Source organism: Artemia sp. Qi Xiang Cuo, chromosome 14 (genome assembly GCF_049724085.1).
Source record: "Artemia sp. Qi Xiang Cuo chromosome 14, ASM4972408v1, whole genome shotgun sequence".
In the NCBI taxonomy this organism is placed as follows: domain Eukaryota; kingdom Metazoa; phylum Arthropoda; class Branchiopoda; order Anostraca; family Artemiidae; genus Artemia; species Artemia sp. Qi Xiang Cuo.
The window spans coordinates 5,507,644-5,523,728 of record NC_142807.1 but is presented as its reverse complement, the minus strand read 5'-3'; the positions used below and the strand labels follow the sequence as shown (position 1 = coordinate 5,523,728).

Genomic DNA, 16,085 nt, shown 5'->3' with positions numbered 1-16,085 from the left:
GGCTGCCCATACATACCCATACATACAGTAAAACCCATACATACAGGCTGTTTCTACCAAACATTTTAACAGGGTTATAAATACACACCATATCTTTATAAATACACTATATCTTTATATAAAGATATAGAACAAATGATAAATACTTTCTATAAACTGCGTTAGTGCGTGTTGAATTTTCATTCAAAATGAGGCTTATTACTGAAGTGAAAAGTCCTTCTATCGCTTCTGGTACATTTCCTTTAACTACGACTAAACCAATGCTTGTAACAGCAACAACTAAATTTGTAATCATTTGAAGTATTGCTTTTTTTGCTTTTTGTGCTTCTTAAGACAAAAATGTTCTTTCTATTGATAATAATTTATTTCTAAATTTTTCAACAATATTATTCAAACTTCCAACAGTTAACTGACTTATTTTGTCATCCAGTGAAGTTAATGTGTCTGAGTATTTCTCAAAATCTTCTCTCAAAGAATTATTCTTTCTTTTGAACGCAAAAATTGATTCATTTGATAAATTCATTTCTGTTTTTACGAGGCTATTTAAAATTTCACCCATCAATTGAGTTGTTTAATGAGCTCTGATATTCAAAAGCTCATCTATTGCTGGGCTGCTTGAGCTATAGTATTTTTAATATTTGCCACTATCATTCGAATATTTTTTTCTCCTTTATAATATCGTGGCTCTTCCTTTTTCTTTAAGCTAAGAGAGTTAATTTCCTTAAATACAGAAAATAAACTGTTTTCAGCAATACTTACAAATTCAATTTCACTGTCGCTTTCATTGTCACTTCCATCTTTTCTGTTTTCCCTTATTTCTCCGGTTTTACCATCTTTTCGTTGTACAGCCCAATTTTCTTCAGGCTCTAAACCCCTTCCTAGAACTTCTTTCTGGTCAGCATTACAGTATTTACGTAAAGTCCGTAGAATGGAACCCATGTGTGGTTTTTCGAATGGTGTGATGCTTCTGCAATAGTCAGTCTGTTTCCATATCCTAGTGTATGCTTTCTCCAAGACCTTAATGAATCCACCTTTACCCCCAGTACCTCCTTTACCACTCTTACCACCTTTACCTCCTTTACCACCTTGAGTGACTAAAATAAAGTGTTTTTAAAGCTTGGATCAACATCAAGCTTTAGCCTTCCAGGTGTACCTCCATTGCCCCCTGATTTGCCAGGATTACCATGATCTCTCTTATTGCCAGGCGTAGCATCAATCAATTTATAATTAAATCGAGTTGTATTTATTGTTACACGGAAGCTAAGATGACATGGATTACTCGGCAGATTGTATCCCATCCTAAAAGTCATATGACGAGGAAACTTAGATATGTTAGACACTGTTAAATGGATATTGTTAAGTGTGTCGTAATATGACTTTTTAGGCATATTAAATCTGACACCATTTTTCCATCTGCTCCTTTGGAGCCAGGAAGACCTTCACCTCCTTCACCGCCATTTCCACAACTTCCTTCGATAATTATTACACCACCATTAACTTTAAAGTTTATCTTTATTAAAACGACTCCTCCACTTAAGCCAGTTCCCCCTTGATACTCTAAATTTGACTTTGGAGGAGTATCTGGTGTTATTAGATAAAGAGTACACCCTTTATCATTAATATTAAAGTAACCAGCTTCTATTGACAAAATCTTCAGTTTTGTGCTGGTGGATTTATTGGCAGTCACGTTAAAGCAAATCAGCTGAAGCTCTTCTATATTGGACTGTAAATGAGGTACGATAGAATATAAGTCACACTCGCGATCAAATATTCTGGCCGCTTTGTCATTTGAAATAGATCACCCTATCAAAATCAAACTGCGTTTCCGTTTTTGAATTGAAATTACATGGAAAGATTGATGGAGATACATCAAACTGATTTTCTTTAAGAAAACTAATTTTTTAATTTTCGAATTCATTTTGTGATTGGTCAATATCTTTTGTAGACTTTACTGAGTTTATGAAGCCAATGCCTTCCTGCAAAAGTTTTTCTGCTTGAAGACATTCGGCATAAATAAATGAAATTCGCTGCTTCGAACATTTACGGAATGTATATTTCTTTCTCTACTTGCTGAAAAGTAATCTTTTACACAATGATGAGGTTTTGCTGGTAAGTACTTGCATATTGAAAGGAATTTTTGCACAGTTTTACCTTCTTCCAACAGTAGAGCAGATTATTTTTTGGTAGTATCTCTCAAAGTATCAACAGTATCCAAAAGGGGCTCAATTTTCAGGCTTTTTAAATTAATTCAAACACCTTAAAAAAGAAAACGAGAAGTTTGAAGCTTAGTAGATTTCTGTGTTAGAAATCGGTCTTACTTTAACAATAAAATATCTTTGAAAAGACTGCAGTATGAAAAGACAGCAAACTGTCTGACACCCCTTCCACGCCCACCATTTCCCCAAACACATCCAACCAAAATTTTGAGATAGCATTGACCAAATATTCATTTTGGTCAACATGGTTGAAAGTACTGGAAATGAGGTCTTTGAGGATTAAAACTCCCCCCCCCCCACAAACCCCAGGGCAAGGCTTGTAAGTTATGCCCTGGGGGCATATGAAGTTTTTAAGAAAGTTTTGTCGTAAAAACTTGAAAAAGGGCTCATTTCATTGGAAATTGAAAGGGCTATTGCCCTTCTTAATAGTCGAAACTGAATGGAGAGTAACTATCCCCCCTCTCACGCCCACCATTTCCCCAAAAATATTAAATAAAAGTTTTAAGATAGCCATTTTGTTCAACGTAGTTGAAAGTTCTGAAAATTATGTGTTTGAGGATAGCAAACCCCCCAGAGCCCCCAGGGCAAAGGTTGTAAGCTATGCCCTGGGGGCAAATGAGGTTTTTATAGATAGCGTTGTCGTACATCCAATAAAAATTTTGAGATAGTCATTTTAGTTCAAAATAGTTGAAAGGTCCGAAAATTATATCTTTGAGGATAATAGTCCCCCCGCAGCCCTTTGGGCAAGGGCTCTAAGTTGTGTCCTGGGGGCATATAAGGTTTTTATTGAAAGCTTTGTCTTAGAAACTTGAAAAAGGGGCTGAATCAATTGGAAATTGAGAGGGCTAGGGCCCTTTTTAATAGTCGAAAAAGATGAGAGGGTAACTAACCTCTCACAACCACTATTTCCCCAAACAAATCCAATCAAAATTTTCAGATAGCCATTTTGTTCATCATAGTTTAAAGTTCTGGAAATTAGGTCTTTGAAAATGACACTCCCCCCAGAGTCATTAAGGCTAAGGTTGTAAGATATGCCCTCGGGGCATATAAGGTTTTTATTGAAAGATTTGTTGTAAAAACTTGAAAAGGGGCCAATTTGATTGGAAATTCAAAGGGCTAGTGCCCTTTTTAATAGTCAAAAGTGACTGGAGGGCAAGTATACCCCTCTCATGCCCACCTTTTCAACAAACACATCCAATCAAAATTTTGAGATAGCCAGTTTGTTCAATGTAGTTGAAAGTTTTTGAAATAAGGTCTTTGAGGATGACAACCCCCCCCCCACCTTAGCCCTCAGTAAGGGTTGTAAGTTAGGCCGTGGGGGAATATAAGGTTCTTATAGAAAGCGTTGTCTTAGAAACTTCAAAAGGGCTCATTCGATTGGAAATTGAAATGGCTAGTGCCCTTTTTATTAGTCGAAAGAGATTCGAAGGCAACTAACACTCCTTACACACCCACCGTCTCCCCAAACACATCCAATAAAAATTTTTAAATAGCCATGATGTTCAACGTAGTTAAAAGTTTTGGAAATTAGGTCTTTGAGGATGATAACCCCCTCAGATCCCTCAGGGCAAGGGTTGTAATTTATGCCCCGGGGGCATATAAGGTTTTTATAGATAGTGATGTTGTAGAATTTTCGAGAAACCTCGACTCATTCGATTGGAAATTGAAAGGGCTAGTGCCAGTTTTACTAGTTGAAAGTGATTGAAGGGTAACTAAACCCCCTCTCACGCCCACATCAATTCAAAATTTTGAGATATTCATTTTGTTCAACGTGGTTAAAAGTCCTGGAATTAAGGTCTTTGAGGATGACAACTCTTCTCCCCCCTGACAACCCTCAGGGCAAGGGTTGTAAGTTATGCCCTTGTGCCCTGGGGGCATATAAAGTTCTTATTGAAAGTTTTGTCGTAAAAACTTAAAAAAGGGCTCATTTTATTGGAAATTGAAAGGGCTATTGCCCTTTTTAATTGTCTAAACTGAATGGAGAGCAACTAACCCCCCTCTCATGGTTATTTTGGGCATGTTTATTTTTTAATATAATTTAAATAAAACACGTTACAGTCAGAATAACTAAAATAAAACATTCCAGTTTTCGAACCTTTTTAATAGTTGAAAGTGATGGGAAGGCAACTAATTCCCCTCTCACGCCACCGTTTCCCCAAACACATCCAATCAAAATTTCGAAATTGATATTTTCTATCTGGAAATCAACTACGCTGAACAAAATGGCTATCTCAAAATTTTGATTGGATGTGTTTGGGGGAATGCTGGGCGTGGGGGGGGGGCGAGTTGCCCTCCAATCCTTTTGACTATTAAAAAGGGAACTAGAATTCTCTATTTCCAGTAGAATTAGTCCCCTTTGACGTTTCTACGACGCCCCCTTCCATATGAAGTGCCTCTGGGAAAAAAAAAAATAAATAATAAAACATTGTAGCCGTATGGCCTTTACTATAGGCAACGCTACAGCATTGCCTCTGATCTACATTCACTTAAGACTAACTGACATAAAGGCAGTTGATTTGCCAATGGGTCTATATTAAGGAATCACTCCTTTATTTAGTATTTATCCCCTACCATAGGCAAGATTGAACCCGCATACCTGCAATCATGTGGCGCTCAATGTGGCGCTCATGTGGCGCACAATGAATGAAAGTGTGCTTCATGATTGGAGGTTTGCGGGTTCAAATCCGCCTGTAGTAAGGGATTTGCCAAAATATAATGCCGCGGTTTCGTTTCTCCAATATAACAAACATGCGTAAAACGTAATTCCAATAATTACTGCAAGAACAAGGCAGAATATTAGGATTTTGTTGAGCTTTGTTTGGCTGAATTTATGCAGAATCATGAAGTAAGTAAAACCCATACATACATGCTGTTTCTACCAAATATATTAACAGGATTATAAATACACACCATGTCTTTATAAATACACTATATCTTTATATAAAGATATAGAAAAAATGATAAATACTTTCTATAAACTGCGTTAGTGCAAGTTGGATTTTCATTCAAAATGAGGCTTATTACTGAAGTGAAGAGTCCTTCTATCGCTTCTGGTACATTTCCTTTAACTACGGCTAAACCAATGCTTGTAACATCAACAACAAAATTTGTAATCATTTGACGTGTTGTTTTTTTGCTTTTTGTACTTCTTGAGACGAAAATATTCTTTCTATTGATAATAATTTATTTCTAAATTTTTTAACAATATTATTCAAACTCCCAGCAGTGAACTGACTTATTTTGTCATCCAGTGAAGTTAATGTGTCTGAGTATTTCTCAAAATCTTCTCTTAAAGAATTCTTCTTTCTTTTTTACGCAAAAATTGATTCATTTGATAAATTCATTTCTGTTTTTACGAGGCTATTTAAAATTTTCACCCATCAGTTGAGTTGTTTAATGAGCTCTGATATTCAAAAGCTCATCTATTGCTGGGCTGCTTGAGCTATAGTATTTTTAATATTTGCCACTATCATTCGAATATTTTTTTTCTCCTTTATAATATCGTGGCTTTTCCTTTTTCTTTAAGCTAAAAGAGTTAATTTCCTTAAATACAGAAAATAAACTGTTTTCAGCAATACTTACACATTCAATTTTACTGTCGCTTTCATTGTCACTTCCATCTTTTCTATTCTCCCTTGTTTCTCTGATTTTACCATCTTTTCGTTGTCCAGCCCAATTTTCTTCAGGCTCTAAATCCCTTCCTAGAACTTCTTTCTGGTTAGCATTACAATATTTACGTAAAGTCCGTAGAATGGAACCCATGTGTGGTTTTTCGAATGGTATGTGGCTTCTGCAACAGTCAGTCTCTTTCCATATCCTAGTGTATGCTCTCTCCAAGACCTTAATGATTCCACCTTTACCCCCAGTACCTCCTTTACCACTCTTACCACCTTTACCTCCTTTACCACCTTTAGTGACTAAAAAAAAGTGTTTTTTAAAGCTTGGATCAACATCAAGCCTTAGCCTTCGAGAGGTACCTCCATTGCCCCCTGATTTGCCAGGATTACCATGATCTCTCTTATTGCCAGGCGTAGCATCAATCAATTTATAATTAAATCGAGTTGTATTTATTGTTACATGGAAGCTATGATGACATGGATTACTCGGCAGATTGTATCCCATCCTAAAAGTCATATGACGAGGAAACTTAGATATGTTAGACACTGTTAAATGGATATTGTTAAGTGTGTCGTCATATGACTTTTTAGGCATATTAAATCTGACACCATTTTTCCATCTGCTCCTTTGGAGCCAGGAAGACCTTCACCTCTATCACCGCCATTTCCTCCACTTCCTTCGATACTTATTACACCACCATTAACTTTAAAGTTTATCTTTATTAAAACGACTCCTCCACTTAAGCCAGTTCCCCCTTGATACTCTAAATTTGACTTTGGAGGAGTATCTGGTGTTATTAGATAAAGAGTACACCCTTTATCATTAATATTAAAGTAACCAGCTTCTATTGACAAAATCTTCAGTTTTGTGCTGGTGTATTTATTGGCAGTCACGTTAAAGCTAATCAGCTGAAGCTCTTTTATATTGGACTGTAAATGTGGTACGATAGAATATAAGTCACACTCGCGATCAAATATTCTGGCCGCTTTGTCATTTGAAATAGATCACCCTATCAAAATCAAACTGCGTTTCCGTTTTTGAATTGAAATTACATGGAAAGATTGATGGAGATACATCAAACTGATTTTCTTTAAGAAAACTAATTTTTTAATTTTCGAATTCATTTTGTGATTGGTCAATATCTTATGTAGACTTTACTGAGTTTATGAAGCCTTCCTGCAAAAGTTTTTCTGCTTGAAGACATTCGGCATAAATAAATGAAATTCGCTGCTTTGAACATTTACGGAATGTATATTTCTTTCTCTACTTGCTGAAAAGTAATCTTTTACACAATGATGAGGTTTTGCTGGTAAGTACTTGCATATCGAAAGGACTTTTTGCACAGTTTTACCTTCTTCCAACAGTAGAGCAGGTTATTTTTTGGTAGTATCTCTCAAAGTATCAACATTATCCAAAAGGGGTTCATTTTTCAGGCTTTTTAAATTAATTCAAAAACCTTAAAAAATAAAACGAGAAGTTTGAAGCTTAGCAGATTTCTTTGTTAGAAATAGGACTTACTTTAACAATAAAATATCTTTGAAAAGACTGCAGTATGAAAAGACAGCAAACTGTCTGACACCCCTTCCACGCCCACCATTTCCCAAACACATCCAACCAAAATTTTGAGATAGCCATGAGCCATTTTTTTCAAAGCATTTGATAATTCTGGAAATTATATCTTTGAGCAGGACCCTCCCCACCCCACGGTCTTCAGGGCAAGGGTTATAAGTTATGCCCGGGGGGCATATAAGGTTTTTATTGAAAGCTTTGTCGTAGAGAATTCAAAAGGGGCTCATTCGATCGGAAATTCAAAGGGCTAATGCTCTTTTTAATAGTCAAAATTGACTTGAGGATGAAAATCCGCCCCCCCTCACTGCACTCAGCAAGGGTTGTAAGTTATTCCCTGGGGAAATATAAGGTTATTATAGAAAGTGTTGTCGTAGATACTTCAAAAAGGGCTCATTCGACTGGAAATTGAAATGGCTAGTGCCCTTTCAATAGTGATTGGAAGGCAACTAACACCCCTACCCCGTCCACCTTTTCTTACCCTCCTCTCAAGCCCACCTGTTCCCCAAACGCATCCAATCAAATTTTTTCAGATAGCCATTATGTTTAACGTAGTTGAAAGTTTTGGAAATTAAGTCTTTAAGGATGACAGCCTACCCAGAGCCCTCAGGGTTTTTTTATAGAAAGCAATGTTTTAGAAACTTCAAAAAGGACTCATTCGATTGGAAATTGACAGGGCTAATGCCCTTTTTAATAGTCGAAAGGGATTGAAGGGCAACTTACCCCCCTCTCACTGCTACTATTTCCCCAAACACATCCAATTAAAATTTTGAGATATCCATATTGTTTAACGTAATTGAAAGTTCTGGAAATTACGTATTTTAGGATGACCAGCCCCCCAGAGCCCCCAGGGCAAAGGTTGTAAGTTATGCCCTGAGGGCATATAAGGATTTTATAGATAGCGTTGTCATAAAAACTTCAAAAGGGGCTAATTCAATTGGAAATTGAGAGGGCTAGTGCCCTTTTTAATAGTCGAAATTGATTGGAAGGCAACTAACACCCCTTCCACGCCCACCATTTCCCCAAACACATACAACCAAAATTTTGAGATAGCCATTTTGTTCAACGTAGTTGAAAGGTCTGAAAATTTTGTTTTTGAGGATGACATTCCACCCACAGGCCTTAGGGAAAGGGTTGTAAGTTGTGCCCTTAGGGCACATAAGGTTTTTATTGAAAGCTTTGTCGTAGAAACTTGAAAAATGGATCATTCGATTAGAAATTCAAAGGGCTAGTGCCCGTTTTAATAGTCGAAAGGGATTGGAGGACAACTAACTTCCCTCTCATACCCACCTTTTCCCCAAACACATCCAATCAAAATTTTTAGATAGCCATTTTGCTCAACGTAGTTAAAAGTTTTGGAAATTAGGTCTTTGAGGATGATATCGCCCTCAGAGCCCTCAGGGCAAAGGTTGTAATTTATACCTGGGGGGCATATAAGTAGGAATGACCTATCGACTCGTGACGGGAGTCCATATATGGGCATAGAGTCCCTAGGGAGATGGTTTTTATCACTGAGAATGAAAAAACAGGATTTTTCTCACTTGAAAAAACAGGATTTTTCTCACTTTGATGGATTTCCAAGGAGAACTGTCTCCGGGCGAAGTTTATTAATGTCTTTGGAGTTTGTCCAGGAGAATTGTCTCCGGGCGAAGTTTTTTAATGTCTTTGGTGTTCGCCCAGGAGAATTGTTTCCGGGTGAAGTTTATTAATGTCTGATAGGTGATGTCAAGGTTGATTGATTGTCACGAAAGGTGAATTAATTTTTTGTTTCTAAGGAGAATTATTGATTCACCAAAGGGGAATTAATTTGTTGTTTCTAAGGGCAATTATTGATTCACGAAAGGGGAATTAATTTGATGTTTCTAAGGGGAATTATTGATTCAAGAAAGGGGAATTAATTTGCTGTTTCTAAGGGAAATTATTGATTCAAGAAAGGGGAATTATTTCGGCGAAACAGTTAGAGACATTTTAAAAGATGATTTTAGAAGATGTTTTAGAAGAGGATTTGAGGGTGAAAAACTATGGTCGTTATAATACACAAGTTGTATTTGAACAGTGTTGTGAGGTCCTCTACCCCAACCCCAAAGGGCCCCGATCCCCCTAGGCCAACCCCGAAGGAACCCCCGGCCCCCAAAGGTTTCCCGGGCCCCCTGCACCCCCAAAGCCCCACCGAGGCCTTCCATTCCCCCTTGCTTATTGAATTTTTTTAAGTTTTTTCGGACTGAATTTTTTAGACTTAGAAATTATCCAACATTTTTCAGGTTTTTTCTTTAACCCATTGGCATAGAGTTTTAGCCTAGAGTCTTAGCTTAGTTTTATTTAGAGCTGAAGTTTACTATAGTTTTAGTTAAGAGTTTAGAGTTTTAGCTTAGAGTCTTAGCTTAGAGTTTTTGTTAGAGTTCTAGTTTAGTTTAGTTTTAGTTAAGAGTTTTAGCTTAGAGTCTTATCTAAGAGTTTTAGTTAGAGTTGAAGTTTACTTTAGTTTTAGTTAAAAGTTTAGAGTTTTAGCTTAGAGTCTTAGCTTAGAGTTTTTGTTAGAGTTCTAGTTTAGTTTAGTAATAGTTAAGAGTTTAGTTTTTAGCTTAGAGTCTTAGCTTAGAGTTTTTGTTGAAATTCTAGTTTAGTTTAGTTTTAGTTAAGAGTTTAGAGTTCTAGCTTAGAGTCCTAGCTTAGAGTTTTAGTTAGAGTTGAAGTTTAGTTTAGTTATAGTTAAGGGTTTAGAGTTTTATCTTAGAGTCTTAGCTTAGATTTTTAGTTAGAGTTGAAGTTTAGTTTAGTTATAGTTAAGAATTTTGAGTTTAGCTTAAGAGTCATAACTTAGAGTTTTTGTTAGAGTTCTAGTTTAGTTTAGTTTTAGTTAAGAGTTTATAGTTTTTAGCTTAGAGTCTTAGCTTAGAGTTTTTGTTGAAGTTCTAGTTTAGTTTAGTTTTAGATAAGAGTTTAGTTTTATTTTTTGATAGTTCTTTTTTCTTTTATCTATATTTAGGATCTTTATGTTTTACCTTCGAAATTTCTATTATAGTTTTAGTTTGGTTTAGTTAAGATTTTGGAGCACTATAGATCATAGCCTTAGCCAAGCGTTTTTGTTATATTTATTGTTTAGTTAATTGGTAGTTAAGAGTTTAGATTTTTTAGCTTTTATTGTTATATTTTCGTTTTATTCATAGCTCTTGTTTAGTTTAGTTTAGTTACAGTTAAGAATTTATAGTTTTAGCTTAGAGTCATAGCTTAGAATTTTACTTAAAGTTGTAGTTTGGTTAAGTTTTAGTTAAGAGTTTAGAGTTTTAGCTTAGTGTCTTAGCTTAGAGTTTTTGTTAGAGTTCTAGTTTAATTTAGTTTTAGTTACGAGTTTGGTGTTTACCTTAGAGTCTTAGACTTAGAGTTTTAATTAGAGTTCTAGTTTAGTTTAGTTTTGGTTAAGAGTTTAGAATTTTAGCTTAGAGTCTTAGCTTAGAGTTTTTTTTAGAGTTCTAGTTTAGTTTAGTTTTAGTTTATAGTTTAGAGTTTAGAGTCTTTGCTGAGAGTTTTTGTTGAAGTTCTAGTTTAGTTTTATTTAATAGTTTAGAATTTTAGATTAAAGCCTTAGCTTAGAGTTTTTGTTAGAGTTGAAGTTTAGTTTAGTAATAGTTAAGAGTTTAGAGTTTTAGCATAGTCTTAGCTTAGAGTTTTTGTTAGAGCTCTAGTTTAGTTTACATATAGTTAAGAGTTTGGAGTTTTACATTAGAGACTTAGCTTAGAGTTTTAGTTTAGTTTAGTTTTAGTTAAGAGTAGAGTTTTTTAGCTTAGAGTCTTATCTCAGAGTTTTTGTTAGAGTTCTAGTTTAGTTTAGTTTTAGTTAAGAGTTTGGTGTTTTACCTTAAAGTCTTAGCTTAGTGTTTTAGTTTGAGTTCTACTTTAGTTTAGTTTTACTTAAGAGTTTAGAATTTTAGCTTAGAGTCTTAGCTTAGAGTTTTTGTTAGAGTTCTAGTTTAGTTTAGTTTTGGTTAAGAGTTTAGAGTTTTTAGCTTAGAGTCGTAGCTTACATTTTTGTTGAAGTTCTAGTTTACTTTAGTTTTAGTTAAGAGTTTAGAGTTTTAGCTTAGAGTCTTAGCTTAGAGTTTCTGTTAAAGTTGAAGTTTAGTTTAGTAATGGTTAAGAGTTTAGAGTTTTAGCTTAGAGTCTTAGCTTAGAGTTTTTGTTAGAGTTTTAGTTTAGTTTAGATATAATTAAGAGTTTTGAGTTTTATCTTGTAGACTTAGCTTAGAGTTTTTGTTTAGTTTATTTTTAGTTAAGATTTTAGAGTTTTTTAGCTTTGAGTCTTAGCTTAGAGTGTTTGTTAGAGTTCTAGTTTAGTTTTAATTAAGAGTTTAGAGTTTTTAGCTTAAAGTCTTACCTTAGAGTTTTAGTTAGAGTTCTAGTTTAGTTTAGTTTTAGTTTAGAGTTTAGAGTTTTACCATAGACTCTTAGCTTAGAGTTTTAGTTAGAGTTGAAGTGTAGTTTAGTTACAGTTAAGAATTTAGAGTTTTAGCTTAGAGTCATATCTTAGAGTTTTACTTAAAGTTGTAGTTTAGTTAAGTTTTATTTAAAAGTTTTGAGTTTTAGCTTGGAGTCACACCTTAGAGTTTTTGTTAGAATTCTAGTTTAGTTTAGTTTTATTTAAGACTATAGTTTTTTATCTTAGAGTCTTAGTTAGAGTTTTAGTTAGATTCATCGTGTAGTTTATTTATAGTTAATAATTTATAGTTTTATCTTATAATCTTATCTTAGAGTTTTAGTTAGAGTTATAGTTTAGTAAAGTTATAGTTAAGAGTTTAGAGTTTTACCTAAGAGTCATAGCTTATAGTTTTAGTTAGAGTTTTAGTTCAGTTTAGTTATAGTTATGAGTCTCGAGTTTTTAGCTTAGAGTCTTAGCTTATAGTTTGTGTTAGAGTTCTAGTTTAGTTTACTTCTAGTTAAGAGTTTAGAGTTTTAGCTTAGAGTCTTAGCTTAGAGTTTGTGTTAGAGTTCTAGTTTAGTTTACTTCTAGTTAAGAGTTTAGAGTTTTAGCTTAGAGTCTTAGCTTATAGTTTATGTTAGGGTTCTAGTTTAGTTTAGTAATAGTTAAGAGTTTAGAGTTTTAGCTGAGAGTCTTAACTTAGAGATATTGTTAGAGTTATAGTTTAGTTTAGTCATAGTTTAGAGTTTGGTGTTTTACCTTATAGAATTAGCTTAGAGTTTTACTTCAGTTTAATTTTAGTTAAGAGTTTAGAGTCTTAACTTAGAGTCTTATCTTAGTGTTTTTGTTAGAGTTCTAGTTTAGTTTAGTTTTAGTTAAGAGTTTAGAGTTTTTAGCTTAGAGTCTTAGTTTAGAATTTTTTGTTGAAGTTCTAGTTTAGTTTAGAGTTTTAGCTTAGACTTGGAGTTTTAATTAGAGTTCTAGTTTAGTTTAGTTTTAGTTAATAGTTTAGAGTTTTAGCTTGGAGTCTTAGCTTAGAGATTTTGTTAGAGTTCTAGTTTAGTTATAGTTAAGAGTTTGTAGTTTTACCTGAGAATCTTAGCTTATAGTTTTAGTTTAGTTTATTTTTACTTAAGAGTATATAATTGTATCTTATATTATCATCTTAGAGTTTTTCTTAGAGTCTTAGTTTATTGTAGTTATAGTTAACAATTAAGTGTTTTTAGCTTAAAGTCATAGTTTTGAGTTTTTGTTGAAGTTTAGTTTAGTTTAAGTTAAGAGTTTTGGATTAGACTTGTAGTTTTAATTAGATTTCTAGTTTAGTTTAGTTTTAGTTAAGAGTTTAGAGTTTTTAGCTTAGAGTCTTAGCTTAGTTTATTTAGAGTTCTAGTTTAGTTTAGTTTTAGTTAAGAGTTTAGAGTTTTACCATAGAGTCTTAGCTTAGAGTTTTAGTTAGAGTTAAGGTTTAGTTTAGTTACAGTTAAGAATTTAGAGTTTTAGCTTAGAGTCATAGCTTAGAGTTTTACTTAAAGTTATAGTTTTGTTAAGTCTTAGTTAAAAGTTTCGAGTTTTAACTGAGTCTTAGCTTACAGTTTTTTTTAGAGTTCTATTTTAGTTTATTTTTAGTTAAGAGTTTAGAGTTTTACCTTAGAGTCTTAGCTTAGAGTTTTTGTTAGAGTTCTAGTTTAGTTTAATTTTAGTTAAGAGTTTGATGTTTTATCTTTGAGTTTCAGTTTAGTTTAGTTTTAGTTAAGAGTTTAGAGTTTTACCTTAGAGTCTTAGCTTAAAGTTTTATTTAGTTCTAGTTTTGTTTAGTTTTAGTTAAGAGTTTAGACTTTTACCTTAGAGTCATATCTTAGAGTTTTTGTTATAGTTCTAGTTTAGTTTATTTTTAGTTAATAGTTTAGATTTTTTATATTAGAGTCTTAGATTAGAGTTTTTGTTGAATAGTAAGAGACGAATGTCAGAGAATCAGGTAGCTAAGTAAGTCCAATTTGTGCTATGGTTTGTTCTTTACTATCTTTCATCTATCTCTAATTCCACGATACCGATGAAACTTACACAATCCCAATTTATAAGTAACTATACCCATCTTTTATGTATTCACTTACGATGGTTCCTTCTTTATTATAATTCAACCACATCAATTTCCTTTAAAATGAGCTATTAAATAGCTCTCGACGATTTTCCAGTGCCAAGCTATCTTTGGAGAAAGAGAGAGAAAAAAAGAGGCCGTATATACAGAATATCGTGGTTTCAGCCTTTTTTTTTTATTTTCAAGCCAATATATTTTCCTTGTTGTTCAATCCAAGAGACGGTAAGTTTCCTATATAGACGTTTTAGACAAGCCAGCTCTAATAGTATACTTCTTGTTTTGATCTTACACTATTTTTAGGAGTTGTGCGCTATATTGAGTCTTAGTATTGGACTTGATCGTCTCTTACCAAGTTTCAAACTACCAGTGCAACCCGGATAACAACTTTGAACTGAGAGACAAAATAAGATTATTTTATTTAAAATTTTCAGGAATTACTCTAATTTCGGTTGACAAATCAGATCTTTTGTTAAAACACCGACAGAATTACTGTATTTTACATAATTATATCTAAATTCTGTTTATAATAATGTTAAAAATTTTATTTTGATTTTCGTCTGCAAGAAGATGTTTATAACATTTACTACTACATAGTTCTAGAAAAATGTAGTTTTTCGTAAAGAAATTATTTTATTTTAACAATGATTTTGTTAATGTTAATCTAATTTTAATATGTAAGAATTTACGGATGTCATTATAGCTAGCATCGCGATATTGCATTTACTTTTACGCCATATATGGTTACAACCTAAGCCTATTACGTCATTCATCAATCTTGTACATGAAAATAGAGTTTTTCATAAAATATGATTCTATTTTAAAATTATTTTGTCACTTACAAAACATTTTTAAATACGTCAATTTGCTTTAAAACAAGCCATTAGATAACTCTTTATGATTTTAAAGTACCCCGCTAGTTGTGAAGGAAAAGCAATGGAAAAAAAGGTGCCATCGATGCAGAATATCATCATTCAAGCAACTTTTCATATTTTTCAAGCCAATGGATTTTCTTCGTTATTCAACCCAAGGAGCTGTAAGTTTCCTACACAAGAGTTTTTGACAAGGCAATTCTTATAGAATATTTTGTGTTTTGATCTGACTATATTTTTAGGAGCTATGGGCTACGGTATTTCTTAATAGGGGACGTGATCGTCTCTTACTAGGTTGCTAGTTACCGCTACAACCCGGATACCGGCATTCAGTTCTATTTGTACACTTGTCAAAAGAGAAGTTTGTTGCATCATCATGCTTCCAAGTTTGCGGGTTCAAATCCGCCTGTAGTAAGGGATATAAAGATATAGAATTATAAGCTTTCATCAAATCAAAAACTTGAACGCAAATATGAATATGATTTTTTATTTTGCTGTCACTAATTTATTTGAAAAATTTCTTATTTTTCTACTTAACTCACTTGTTCTGTTGAGATTACTTAGAACAAATGATAAATACTTTCTATAAACTGCGTTAGTGAAAGTTGAATTTTCATTCACAATGAGGCTTATTACTGAAGTGAAAAGTCCTTCTATCGCTTCTGGTACATTTCCTTTAACTACGGCTAAACAAATGTTTGTAACGTCAACAATTAATTTCGTAACATTTGACGTGTTGCTTTTTTTGCATTTTCTGCTTCTTGAGACAAAAATTTTCTTTCTATTGATAATAATTTAATTCTAAATTTTTCAACAATATTATTCAAACTTCCAACAGTGAACTGACTTATTTTGTCATCCAGTGAAGTTAATGTGTTTGAGTAAATCTTATCTCAAAGAATTCTGCTTTTTTTTAATGCAAAAATTGATTTATTTCTTAAATTCATTTCTGTCTTTACGAGGCTATTTAAAATTTCACCCATCAGTTGAATTGTTAATGAGCTCTAATATTCGAAAGCTCATTTATTTGCTGGGCTGCTTGAGCTAGAGTATTTTAATATTTGCCAGTATCATTTGAATATTTTTTTCTCCTCTATAATATAGTGGTGCTTCCTTTTTCTTTAAGCTAAAAGAGTTAGTTTCCTTAAATGCAGAAAATAAACTGTTTTCAGCAATACTTACAATCAAATTTCACTGTCGCTTTAATTGTCACTTCCATCTTTTCTATTCTCACCTATTTATCTTATTTCACCATTTTCTCGTTGCCCAGCCGGATTTCCTTCAGGCTTTAAACCACTTCCTAGAAC

The 16,085-nt window shown here is 33.5% G+C and overlaps 2 pseudogenes; both read right to left on the bottom strand.

Annotated features, from left to right (window-relative positions):
- Window positions 1–328: 328 nt before the first annotated feature.
- Window positions 329–5,333, bottom strand: LOC148944065 (uncharacterized; annotated as a pseudogene).
- LOC148944064 (uncharacterized) lies at window positions 5,330–15,156 on the bottom strand (annotated as a pseudogene).
- Window positions 15,157–16,085: the final 929 nt, after the last annotated feature.